General features: G+C 40.6%; 1 protein-coding gene across 3 annotated transcripts in view; it reads left to right on the forward strand.

Annotated features, from left to right (window-relative positions):
• Positions 1-1,185: 1,185 nt before the first annotated feature.
• LOC126285411 (uncharacterized) overlaps positions 1,186-13,149 on the forward strand; it is a 152,323-nt gene continuing 140,359 nt past the window's right edge. For 2 of the 3 annotated variants that reach the window (XR_007551644.1, XM_049984772.1), the window contains exon 1: positions 1,186-1,247. The gene's annotated coding sequence lies outside the window, so the exon portion shown is untranslated. The remainder of the gene's footprint in view (positions 1,248-13,149) is intronic. The other variant, XM_049984774.1, reaches the window with a different exon arrangement.

Genomic DNA, 13,149 nt, shown 5'->3' on the forward strand with positions numbered 1-13,149 from the left:
ACACTGCAACCTCATTTAAATTAATTAGGTTAAAAAGTGTGCACTATACTTAATGTTCATAAATCACTTGACTGCTCCACCCCTTACTTCTTTACTGGCAGAAATTGGAAGACTTCAGGCTGATAATGCTTTGTGCCTGACCAGAGCCACCAACAGTGGTAATCGTAATAATAATAATGTCTGTAGCACTATAATAGCCCTTACGTAGTTACTGCCATGTCTGGCTGGCAATTAATTCATTTATCTGTCTCGAAGCAGGTAATGGAGCCATTTCTAGACTACTGCAGGTATTATCTATAATATGGAGAATATATTTTCTAGTGATATGTAGCATTTGTTAGGTATATGTCTCACTTATAATCAGCGAAGTATGGGACAAAGTGCATCGTATGTGTGTAGTGGGTCGACTATGTGAGGAACCTGTAACCTCCACTGCCATAATGCTACTAACTGATAAAAAGTACTATAGTTATTGATAACTTATATAATCAATATTAGTCTTACAATATTGTTATAATAGTAATAATCTTTTGAAACTAATTTGTTTTCGTGACTGAAACAGAATCGAGTTGTTTAGCTTTTACCCCTCAGAAAATTTCCCTTTACCCCTCAGTGGGTAATTATCCACGGGTTAGGATCCACTATGTTAGTACACTTGGCCGTACGCGATCGCAGGATACCGAAATGTGCGTCTATAATCGTCCTTTGTACATCGCATTGGAGATTGAGCAAACACTTTTAAAAAAACCTTCAGTGCTTTACGAAACAAAAAATCGCCAATCTGCGAAAAAAAGTTGATCAACATAAGCAGCACATCTCATTCCCTTTCGGAGAAATATTTCTTCCAAGTAGAAAGTCGTGCAGTTTTAGCATCTGTCTCTGAAACAGAGACATTAGAAGAGCTACTCCTATTATCCTTGCTCACTCAAGGTATCTCGTGACAGTCCAACGAGTCAATTGCAGAATACAGATGATGATTTTAGGATTACATGCGCTGTTTTACGTAACAGCAGTTAAGCGACCCATCGGGGAGAACGGAGACAACTTCCGGCACCCAGTAAGACCTGCCGTCTGAAGTTCTGTGACGCGCCACGGACTATCTTTCTCGTGAGCCTCGGCGACCCATCGAATGACGCAATAATGGGTCAGGCGAGCGCGGCTACTGTTGGCACGGGCTTAGGGTGGGGGAATCGCGGTAGTAACGCAGCGATCCACATTCACATAGCTGCCTCGTCCGCTGCACGTTGGTGAGTACCTCATAACCTCTCTTTCAACAGCTACTGCGCCTTCGTCTGTCACTGCGCTTTCGTCTGTCACGGCTCGCTCGCTTCACGCCGGTGGTAGCTAAATGGCATGTTTTCATTAAAACAATGTTACAAACCGGTATAGTTGCTTCATAGGTCGCCTGTCTTACGTGCTGTCGTTCCAAAGTAGGAAACGACAGTGGATGGATTCGGTCGGGGAATGCATAATAAAAGAACCACGATAGCGTTCGTAAGAGGGTATGGGTAAAACCTGTCCTCCGCACATTTTTTGCATTATAGATTATATGTATAAGTGGCCGTTATCAGCATTTAGGGGTGAGGAGGAGGAGGAGGAGGAGGAGAGGTCCCGGACACCATTTAAGTTAAAACAAATTCCAACTGGCATTCACTGCAAGGTAATTTTAAGAAGTAAACTGCGTAGAAGTCGTAGAATCTTGTTAGAAGCTCTTTTTACTGCTTACTGTGCATAAGAGAAGTACATGTGCGTATGTTTTCAAACATGTCTGCCTCAGAAGATAGAACGATTACACTGTACTGAACTCCACTGAAGTCGAAAAGAAATTCCAACTGACCTTTACTGCAAGGTTACACGGAATTTTCAAATGCAAACTACAAAGAAATCTTACAATTTTTGTAGAGATCCTTTTCATTCCTTATCAGTACAAAAAGGAAATGCCCATCTTATCAAACATGTCTGCCTCAGAACACAGCATGTTAAGTTGTGGCACTATCGGTTATAAACGAGAGTATATGACCACTTTTAATGAACAGTGTAGATATTAATGCTGTGTGCATAACTGAATCTTTGCAAATGTTGTTTCGCCTTATAGTATTTCTGTGAGTTGTGAGATATACTGAAATGATAGAATAAAATGCAAATGGCGACGAACTTTTATAACACTAGAAAAAATCGGATAATTAATACTGATAATTTTGAGATAATCTGTCAGGTTTCGAAAAAAACATCTGCATATTTGAATCGAATCAAACGCTTCTGTAATGCTAGCAGAAACTGAGAAATTTGGATAGAAATTTGCTCATTTCATTGGAAAATTCAGTCTGTATCTCTATAACCGACACGGTAGTGGCGCTGTGATAGCAATACTCGAGGTAGATAGTGGACCCTCTCCATAAAAATTTATGAGGTCTAGGTTAAGCTGGTAGATAATAATTTGGTTGCGATTTGGCGAAATTAACATTGTGATAATAGACATGGGCGTCCGCATATATCTTTCCGGGAAATTTGAATTTTTTTTATTCAAATGAGTCGTTCAGTTTCGAGACATTTGCGGCCATAACAACTAAATATTATAGGTGGCACAAAAAACTTATATGCTAGATACCTGATGGTCATACATTGAATGTATGAATAAAAATTCTGTACTCTACATTCCGGGATGGAAGGGGGGTGCTAGGGATGTTTGCAAGTGCCTCGTCTTTCCCCACCCACGCCCCGCCCCCTTTGAAGCCAGATTTATCTGTAGTGGTGTCGTATGTCTATGTTCGCGATATTTATGATGCACATTGCCATATTTAATGCAGTTTTGTTACAACTAAAATTGGAAGCTAAATTTATAAAATCTATTTTATACAACGGACAAATCTCCGGCGAGTATTTTGATGCAAACTGTGCATGAATTTCGCACACAAATGACGGAAAATGAGAATTAGCAGCGCAATCCAAGCTGTTGCTCGACGCGGTGGCTGATGGGAGCATTTCCACTTTGTAATGTAGCTTTTCCGGTATCGGTATTCGATAAATATCTATTGAAGCTACCAATAGGCAATACAGCTTAAAATCGACAGTTTTGAAACTCGATCGAAGTGAAATTTATTATGCCACATCAAACAGTTCATAAGCTAGATTATTTTCGTATGTGCCTTTCACATAATTCGTGAACTTTTCCTAATTGACTGAATTCATTCTTATTTGTTATGTTTTTCATGCTGCAATTCATAAAGAGTTCTCATCCTTCTCGGTAAGACTGTTCTTTAGAATTCATCGCCACAAAACAAAAAATAACGACGATTAAATTTATATCGTAATGAAACGTAACGTACACGAAAGAGGTCGGTGATTTAATAACCGCGAGAGCACTGCCGAGACGTATGTCAGAAGTACTGTGGCAAGCGCTGATAAGACTAGATCAGGAAGAGTAGCGTACTTTGTGTTTCGCGCAGCAATATTGTCAGTGCTCAGTGCGTGGTATGATGGGAACGAAAGGGGGGGGGGGGGGGGGGGGTCAGCTGCTGGTTCTGTCCATCCAGCTAGAGAGCAGAGGACAGACGACGTTATCCAGCAAGAGACGAAGGAAATATCGTCACACTGTCGCATCAAAATATCACAACCTCAGAAGTCGTGACATATTCGTGAGGAACAGTTAAATATTTGTCACAACCAAGAAATTGAAGCACTGCTATCAGATCCCAGCGTAATCGCTACCTCGCGCATATTCACAAAAAAATGGTCAAATATTTGAGTCAACTGAGAAGAAAGAATGATTTCAATTTCGCCGCTAGAAATTCAATGCTTCTGCCCTCTTTGCTCGTTTCTCATGGGTGACACGGAAGTACCATTGGCTTCGCAAAACTGACGCACTGCACTGCCAACCTATAAGCAATAGAGAAATACCGCCGTGAGAGGCGCTGCCGCTGGACCTTTACGAAGGTTGTTTCCTGTCCGAGAGGGGTGGAGTTTTGCAACACTTTGTATTTTGCTCCCAAGCAGTTTATTTTGCTCCCATGCAGTTTTAGTGGCCGTGGCCCTTTTTTATTGTCTTCTTCCTCTCCTGAATGATTTGCGTTGGCCCTAATCCAGACTTTTAACGGAGAGGTGTCTCAATAAGAATGTTAAGGACACTTTACCTACTCCCATATTACCTCGTAAATTTAGGAAGGTGTGAAAATTAGAGAAATTCGAGCTCATTCGGAGGTTTACCGATGGTTGTTCTTCCCACGCAGCATTATAATTAGTTTCGAAACATTTAAATATTATACATCTTGGTACTACTGCCTCACGTACTAGCAATTCTATGCCGAATTGATGATCCAAGTTTTCGCACTCCTTTGCTATCTTATGACGTTCCGACAGTTTCAGTAATATTCATTTCTTACGAGTAAACCGAATTTCGATCTTCCTCTCACGGCTGTGGAAGTTTTTATTCTGCTATTGCAAATTCGGGGATTTACATAGATTTGACTTTTCAGTTGGCACATCAGAAATTTATTTAGGATGGGATGAATGAGAAGGAAATAAATGACAGTGATCGTTTCTACAGCAACAGGAAATTATCTACAGAATGAGATTTTCACTTTGCAGTGCAGTGTGCCCTGATATGAAACTTCCTGGCAGATTAAAACTGTGTGTCCGACCGAGACTCGAACTCGGGACCTTTGCCTTTCGCGGGCAAGTGCTCTACCATCTGAGCTACCGAAGCACGACTCACGCCCGGTACTCACAGCTTTACTTCTGCCAGTATCTCGTCTCCTACCTTCCAAACTTTACAGAAGCTCTCCTGCGAAACTTGCAGAACTAGCACTCCTGAAAGAAAGGATATAGTGGAGACATGAACAAGAATAAGCAAACACATATGGCATTGAAGAATGAATTTCAGTTGCAAAAGATAGAAGTTTTTTTGTCTTTATGATAAAACATAATTGAAGTTACTTTGTGACTGTTAGGTTTGTTTTAGCAATCTCTTTAATTTCTTTGGATAATTTATTGTGCTTGGTAGGAAATGCTGTTTCATGTTTTATGCTTATTGTTTCTTGGTAAATGTAAGGCCAATCTAAGTCTTGTCTATGGTCATGGACTTGATTATCAAGGCTACTTTTTATGTGTGCAGCTGACTGGTAAATGTACTCACAAGGTGTGGTCAAAATTCTCAGTGTTTTGAACAGTTATTTGTCATAAGCGTTATTAGTAAATTAGTTATTGTACTTATAGCCCTTTTCAGTAAAATGAAAACGGTATCCACATTTTGTGCTTTTGTTCCCCAGAAAAGAATTTCCATAACTAAGAATTGAGTGTTCATATGTATAATACGTAACTAAAATACACTGGCTGTTAGATACTGATGACAGGACTCTGTGGCCATAACATGCAGATGACATTATGTTTGCCAGTATCTTTGTGTGTTCATACCAACTGAACTGGGAATCAGTATTCAGTCTTAGAAATTTTATGCTTATTAAACAACCTAAAGAAATACCAACTGCATTTAATGCAGCAGTCTCATTTTTCTTCGTCATACTGAAATTCATAGCATTTGTTTTCTTTATGTTCAGTGTAGCTTTACTGCATACTGATCAGTTGTAAACTTCCTTGGGGGTTTTATTTGCTTTCTATGGAAGAAGTTATCTTTGTTTCCCACTGACTATAACAGTGCTGTGATCACTAAAGAGGAATTTTTCCCCATGACTAACAGTATTGGGAAGGTCAATTATGTGAATCAGGAACAGTGTTAGGCCCAATATGCTACCATTAGAGTTTTATTTGTTTTCTATCGAAGAAGTTCTCTTGGTTTCTCTCTGCCTGTAACATTGCTTACATCAGAGAAGACAATTTCTTCCCCAAAATTAACACTCTTAGGAAAGTATTTATGTGTATCAGTAAGAGTATTAGTCCCAATATGCTATACTGAGGAACTCTCCTAAGGATTTATTTTGGTTATAATAAGTGTTTCACTAAAAGTTTTAGCCTTGTCTGAGGATTGTGTTGTCTCTGCTCTGTGTAGTCTTATGTGCTAGGTATGGTCAGAACTAATCCTCAGCAGTCCCTATTATTCCTAATGATTTTGGCTTATTGAGTAGAATCTAGTGGTTCACAGTATCAACAAACCTTGGAGAAATGTAAGAATATGCTTATGGCACAGTTATCCTCATCAACAACTGTCATTTTTGTGGGTTCTACTGTGGCTGATTCTATACTTCACCAGCTATTCAAGTAATTCATTAATTAACTAAACAAATGCTGTTTATATCCTTGTTTCACTCATCATCATGTTGGACAGTTTCCAGCCTCTGGCCAGGTCTTCATCTTGGTCTTGTCTTCTCCATTCTTCTGTTGTCTACTCCTTTCAGCCATCTGTCTCTGTGTCTTCCTCTTGGTCTTTTTCCTTCCAGTTTCATCTCGTGTATCCTCCTGGGTATCCCCTAATGTGTCCATACAATCTCAGCCTTGACTTCTCTATCTCCTCCTGTAATGGTTCCACTTTCATTAACCCTCTGATCCTCTCATTTCTTAACCTGTCTATCTCTGTCACTTCAATACAGTTTCTCAAAAATTTCATCTCACTAGCTTGTACTTTGCTTTTCTCTCTTCCTTTCATAACCTGGGTTTCTGATGCATATGTCAGGATCGGGACATATTATGACCGGCATATATCCTTTTTACTGATTTGGGGTACATCCTTGCTCCATATCAGGCTTCTGACCCTCTTCCGAAATGCTTCTGCTTTTCTCCCCTGCTCTATTATTTCTGTCATTTTTTCCATCTTCCTGTATCAAGTTTCCTAGGTGCTTGAAACTCTCCACTCTCTTAAATCGTTCCCCACCCTTTATTATTCCCAGTTGTTCCTCTCTCCTTCTTTCTTGTTGTGATAATCATCTCACTCTTACTTATACTAAATCTCATTGCATATTCTTGTACTGCTTGTTCCCATATGTCCAACTTCTCTTGTACTTCCTCCTCCTTATTCCCCCAGATCATTAAAATCATCTGCAAACACCATAGCTTTCATCTTCTTTTCACCAATTACTTGTGCTACTGTATTCATTATATAATCCATCACTACAATGAAGAGTAATGGTGAAAGTGCACTTCCATTGCCTCAAGTCATTTTTCTGTTCAATCCAAGCTTATCTCTCTCCTCCCACTTTCACACAGCTCACACTTCCACCTCCAAATGATCTGTTTTGCTACTCCTCTGTTCTCCAGGGCTTTTTACACTTTGCTTCTACATGCTTTCCACACTTTGCTTCTGCATACACTACCATACACTTTTTTAATGTCCAGGAAGGCCATTAGTAGATCTGTTCCATATTCATAGTGCTGCTCCTGCAGTTGTCTTACAGCAAAAATTAGATCCACCATGGACCTTCCTGTTCTGAAGCCATGTTGCTCTTCTCTCATTCTTCCTTCTAATTTTGCCTGAATTTGTGCTTCCAAAATTTTCTCAAAAATCTTTGTGCAGTGACTCATCAATGTTATCTACCAATAGTTTTTGCAGTCTTTTCTGTTTCCCTACTCAAAGACTGGGACGATTATTCCCTTCTTCCAGTCTCCTGGGATCATCTTCTGTCTCCACACAATTTTCATTACTCGATATAGCTATTGTATCCCCATGTCTCGTGCTGCTCTCACCATCTCCATACTTAGCTCATCCAGACCAGGTGACTTCCCTCCCTTCATCTTGCCCAATGCCTCTTCCACTTCTGCCCATGTAAGGTCTTTTTTCTGTTTGCTGTTCCTCCTCTTTTTTTCTCCTCAGCTAGTTCCTCCTCATCCAGGTCTCTATTAGGGTTCAGGAGTTCTTCAAAATACTCCTTCCACATCTTCCTGAGTTCCTCCTTATTCTCTACATCTTGTCCACTTTTGCACACCATTCGAGCATGCTCTGGCGTACTGTTCTTTGTATTACTTTTAATCATCCCATATAACACTATCCTCCTCGGTCATTCTGGTCTACTGTTCCATCCACTTTATTCTTTTCTCACTATTTATTATTAATGTTATTGCACAGCCTAGGTTTTGGGTTGTAAACCCATTTTCAAGTACATTACTGATTCCCAAAGATGGTAATGCACAGATAAACATGATGACAAGGCAAAGATAATCATCTCAGCTTCTTACTGTATCAATGTCCAGCCCCAGTAGCTGAGTGGTCAGTGCGACGGACTGTCAATTCTATGGGCTTGGGTTCGATTCCCTGCTGGGTCGGAGATTTTCTCCGTTCAGGGACTGGGTGTTGTGTTGTCCTAATCATCATCATTTGATCCCCATCGACACGCAAGTCGCTGAGGTGGCGTCAAATCTAAAGACTTGCACCAGGTGTGAGCGGTCTACCGAACAGGAGGCCCTCATCACATGCCATTTAATTTAATGTATCAGTCCACAGCTTAATGTACAATTACATCAATGACCATTTTTTAACAAATTACATTCATTATTACACATTCACCAATTATACTACAGTGCCTGGACTAAAGTTATGCTTCGCCAAGATATTTTTAACTCCGATGGGATGAGACCCAAAGTTTTGCTTCTGTCCTGGGATAGTGACCTCATCTAAAAGAGGTGAATAATTGAATTGTGTTTGCTCGTTTAATAATAGGTGTGGGGATATATACATCTGTTTTTTTAATTTCTAAACTTTTTAATTGGTCGAGTTTGGCCCCCTTTTCCTCTGTGTTTAGAATTTGTACACTTATTGTGTATTTGGGGTTATTGTTCAGGTAATGTTCTGCAAAGGCTGAATCAGGCTACTTCAGACTCCATCTTCTGTGGTGTTCTTCAAGTCTGGTACAGATTGAGCTCCCCAGCTTTTTCCAATGTAGCAAGACTGACACTCAATGGCATATGATTTTATAAATACCACTTTCTGTCTTTTGCATTGAACAAGAAACTATCTTTTGTCTGAGGGACATAGAAAAACACAGAGAAACCCTTTGCCTTCAAGATGTTAGTTATGCTATTTGATGTTTTCCCTATAAAAGGTAATCTACACCTTTTTTTTTTTCCTGTTTGTGTTTCTTGTTGGGGACAGTAGGGACGTGGCTTGCTTCTTCCTCTTTATACCTAAAATTTTATCAATGGTGTTGGGATCAAATTCACTATTTATGGCTACTGTTTTTTTGTGTTAAGTTGCTGGTCAAAGTCATCTTGGGACATAGGGATATAAACAAGATGGTGGATCATGTGATGGAATGCTGCATGTTTGTAGGTTGTAGGATGTTGAGAGGAAGCCAGGATGAAAGTGACAGTGAAGTTATCTTCTCGGTAAATTTTAAATTTATGGTTACTGTCTTATATCTTTAAGCTAATATCCAGGAAATTTATATTGGGTTCCCCCCAAATCCATGCTGACCTTTATGTTAGTGTGCCACTGGTTCATATTTTCCACAAATTTATAGAGTTGCCTATTGGAAGCTTTTCACATATAAAGAGTATCATCTAAATATCTGTACCAATACATAACATGTTTTGCCAGTGGTTCACTCTTCAGAAAGAGGGATAAAGGTGAGCTCATTGCCAGACCATCTGATTGCTAATAGTAGCTCCCTAGAAAGCAGACATAATTTTGATTCAAACAACATTCCACTGCACTAACAATGCTTAGCTGCTCTTCTGAATTTAAATTGTGTGAATACAATGATTGTGACACAATATCTACATATTCTTTCACTGGAATACATGTAAACAAGCTATGCACATCAAAAGAGACTAATTTTGTGTTTGTTGGAACCTTAACATTGGTTAACTTCTTAACTAAATCTAAACTGTTCTTAATGCGGATACCACAGGGTGGATTGGCACTTCTGGATTGTGGAGCTTCGGTAAACCATACAGCTTTGGTGCCCTAAGGTTCATTTGCAGCATCCTCTTACAGGCATATTCAGAATAGATTTTGGAGCATTTGTTTACTACCTATTTGCCTGATCATTGCAACTATCTGTCAGGTCTCTCTGTAGTTCATTAATCTGTCAAATGGGCTGGTTGTTTTCTATATCTTTTGTATTTACTTTTCTTTAGCAAACTCTTGCTTGTTTTAAATAATCTGGAAAGTGCTCTTATGTTAATGTCTCATTTATTATGTTCTTGAGAGAGTTTGTATTCTGTGAATGTATCCTTTTGGCACACAGATTAGGGATTAGTACTTCACGTAAGCCTGCTGACTTTACTTCTTTAGGTTTTAAACTGTTCTACTAACTTCATCCACCTTGGGTGTCAATAATTAGAGTGTAGCTGTAGCATAATTATTCACAGATGTCATATTAATTCTGGGAATTTTTGTTGTAAATCCTTGCAGTATTTGAATAATGCTCATTCAGAAAGTTTCTTGTTAGTGTGGATCATTTATTCCATGTTCTTCTCCTTCATCTGTATGTTTTTATCCTTTCGTTTGTCTCTCCTGTTTCATATTTAATGACTTCCCAGACTGCTTTTATTCTCTGTATTGTATATTATTTTTGTCATAATGATGTTTTTACTGCATTCAGCTCCTTCCTATAAATGTTTTTGTACCCATGGTAGAAATATAAGAATTGTGGCTCATTACTATCCTTTTCATGTACCTGAGGATAAGGATTTGGGAAGACTTTCTAATACCTACTGTTATCTAGTTGTTTGTGTGAGACATTGCAAGTGATGTGGTTACTTTTCAAAGTTCAACTCAAATAATGTTGAGAACTTAAAGAATTTCTCATTGACATCAGTTTCTCTATATACCCATCTCAACTTTGATTTGGAAGTTTTCTTGAAAAATTTGCAGTTTTGTTCTTGACAAGTCTTTTGTGGACCTGCAGTTTACAGATTTTTTCCATATCTGATTTGACTGTAACTACTTGTCAGTAGTGTTCTGGGGGTCCAAGATCTTTGACAGCTACATCATATTTACCCTGTCACTATTTATGGCCACATGGCTGATTACTTACGCTGTTGCAGTAGTTACCTTTCTTTGCTGTTTAGTAGAAGGAGCATTCCAAAACTGTGAAGCAAATTTATGAGGATGCCACTAGTTTAATCTGTTATATTTGTTAGTTAGTTAGTTAACTTCATGTCCCATGCATCATTCTGCACTGATGTGGAATATGTCATTTTACATTCAAATCACAAATTAATTTGTAAATGTGGCTACATGCTGAACATTTATAGGTTCTTTTTTTATTTTTAAAATTTACAGATATTATTTAGTAACTCCTACCCACCAAACTTTATACATTACAAGAGCAGAAAATTTTACGGAATAGAAGGATTTGTCAAGGAGAAACTTTTTCAGTGTGTTTTCAAATTTTACTTTGCTACACTCCTGGAAATGGAAAAAAGAACACATTGACACCGGTGTGTCAGACCCACCATACTTGCTCCGGACACTGTGAGAGGGCTGTACAAGCAATGATCACACGCACGGCACAGCGGACACACCAGGAACCGCGGTGTTGGCCGTCGAATGGCGCTAGCTGCGCAGCATTTGTGCACCGCCGCCGTCAGTGTCAGCCAGTTTGCCGTGGCATACGGAGCTCCATCGCAGTCTTTAACACTGGTAGCATGCTGCGACAGCGTGGACGTGAACCGTATGTGCAGTTGACGGACTTTGAGCGAGGGCGTATAGTGGGCATGCGGGAGGCCGGGTGGACGTACCGCCGCATTGCTCAACACGTGGGGTGTGAGGTCTCCACAGTACATCGATGTTGTCGCCAGTGGTCAGCGGAAGGTGCACGTGCCCGTCGACCTGGGACCGGACCGCAGCGACGCACGGATGCACGCCAAGACCGTAGGATCCTGCGCAGTGCCGTAGGGGACCGCACCGCCACTTCCCAGCAAATTAGGGACACTGTTGCTCCTGGGGTATCGGCGAGGACCATTCACTACCGTCTTCATGAAGCTGGGCTACGGTCCCGCACACTTTTAGGCCGTCTTCCGCTCACGCCCCAACATCGTGCAGCCCGCCTCCAGTGGTGTCGCGACAGGCGTGAATGGAGGGACGAATGGAGACGTGTCGTCTTCAGCGATGAGAGTCGCTTCTGCCTTGGTGCCAATGATGGTTGCATGCTTGTTTGGCGCCGTGCAGGTGAACGATACCAATCAGAACTGCATACGACCGAGGCACACAGGGCCAACACCCGGCATCATGGTGTGGGGAGCGATCTCCTACACTGGCCGTACACCTCTGGTGATCGTCGAGGGGACACTGAATAGTGCACGGTACATCCAAACCGTCATCGAAACCGTCGTTCTACCATTCCTAGACCGGCAAGGGAACTTGCTGTTCCAACAGGACAATGCACGTCCGCATGTATCCCGTGCCACCCAACGTGCTCTAGAAGGTGTAAGTTAACTACCCTGGCCAGCAAACTCTGAATCTGTCCCCCATTGAGCATGTTTGGGACTGGATGAAGCGTTGTCTCACGCGGTCTGCACGTCCAGCACGAACGCTGGTCCAACTGAGGCGCCAGGTGGAAATGGCATGGCAAGCCGTTCCACAGGACTACATCCAGCATCTCTACGATCGTCTCCATGGGAGAATAGCAGCCTGCATTACTGCGAAAGGTGGATATACACTGTACTAGTGCCGACATTGTGCATGCTCTGTTGCCTGTGTCTATGTGCCTGTGGTTCTCTCAGTGTGATCATGTGATGTATCTGACCCCAGGAATGTGTCAATAAAGTTTCCCCTTCCTGGGACAATGAATTCACGGTGTTCTTATTTCAATTTCCAGGAGTGTATATATCAGACATTTTATATCATAGTGTAAGGGATGAAAAGTTTGTATTGTAACACTGTATGCCCCTTCTAATACAAAAGACAACACTAATGTGGAGTAATAAATGTCACTTCTCCTTGTGGTAATGTAATTATGTACATAACTGTAGTGGACTATGTACAACAAACTTTGTGAGGCAATAAATGTACTGCGAAGCAGTAGTCAGAAGTTCAACTCCTTAAACGCATGTCTACAAGACAATCGTGGGTGAGCACCACATATCATTCTTACAGATTAGAGATCTTTGAGTAATGAAGACTTTCTTTCTTAAAGATCAGCTGTCCCAGAACATTATTTAATATAATACCACTGAATGAAAATATGCAAAATATGTCAGCTTACTGATTTGTCCTTCCCCATGATTTGCAATGATTGTAAAGTGCAAATGTGGTTGAACTAG

The sequence above is a fragment of the Schistocerca gregaria genome, chromosome 8, assembly GCF_023897955.1.
Source record: "Schistocerca gregaria isolate iqSchGreg1 chromosome 8, iqSchGreg1.2, whole genome shotgun sequence".
Taxonomy (NCBI): Eukaryota; Metazoa; Arthropoda; class Insecta; order Orthoptera; family Acrididae; genus Schistocerca; species Schistocerca gregaria.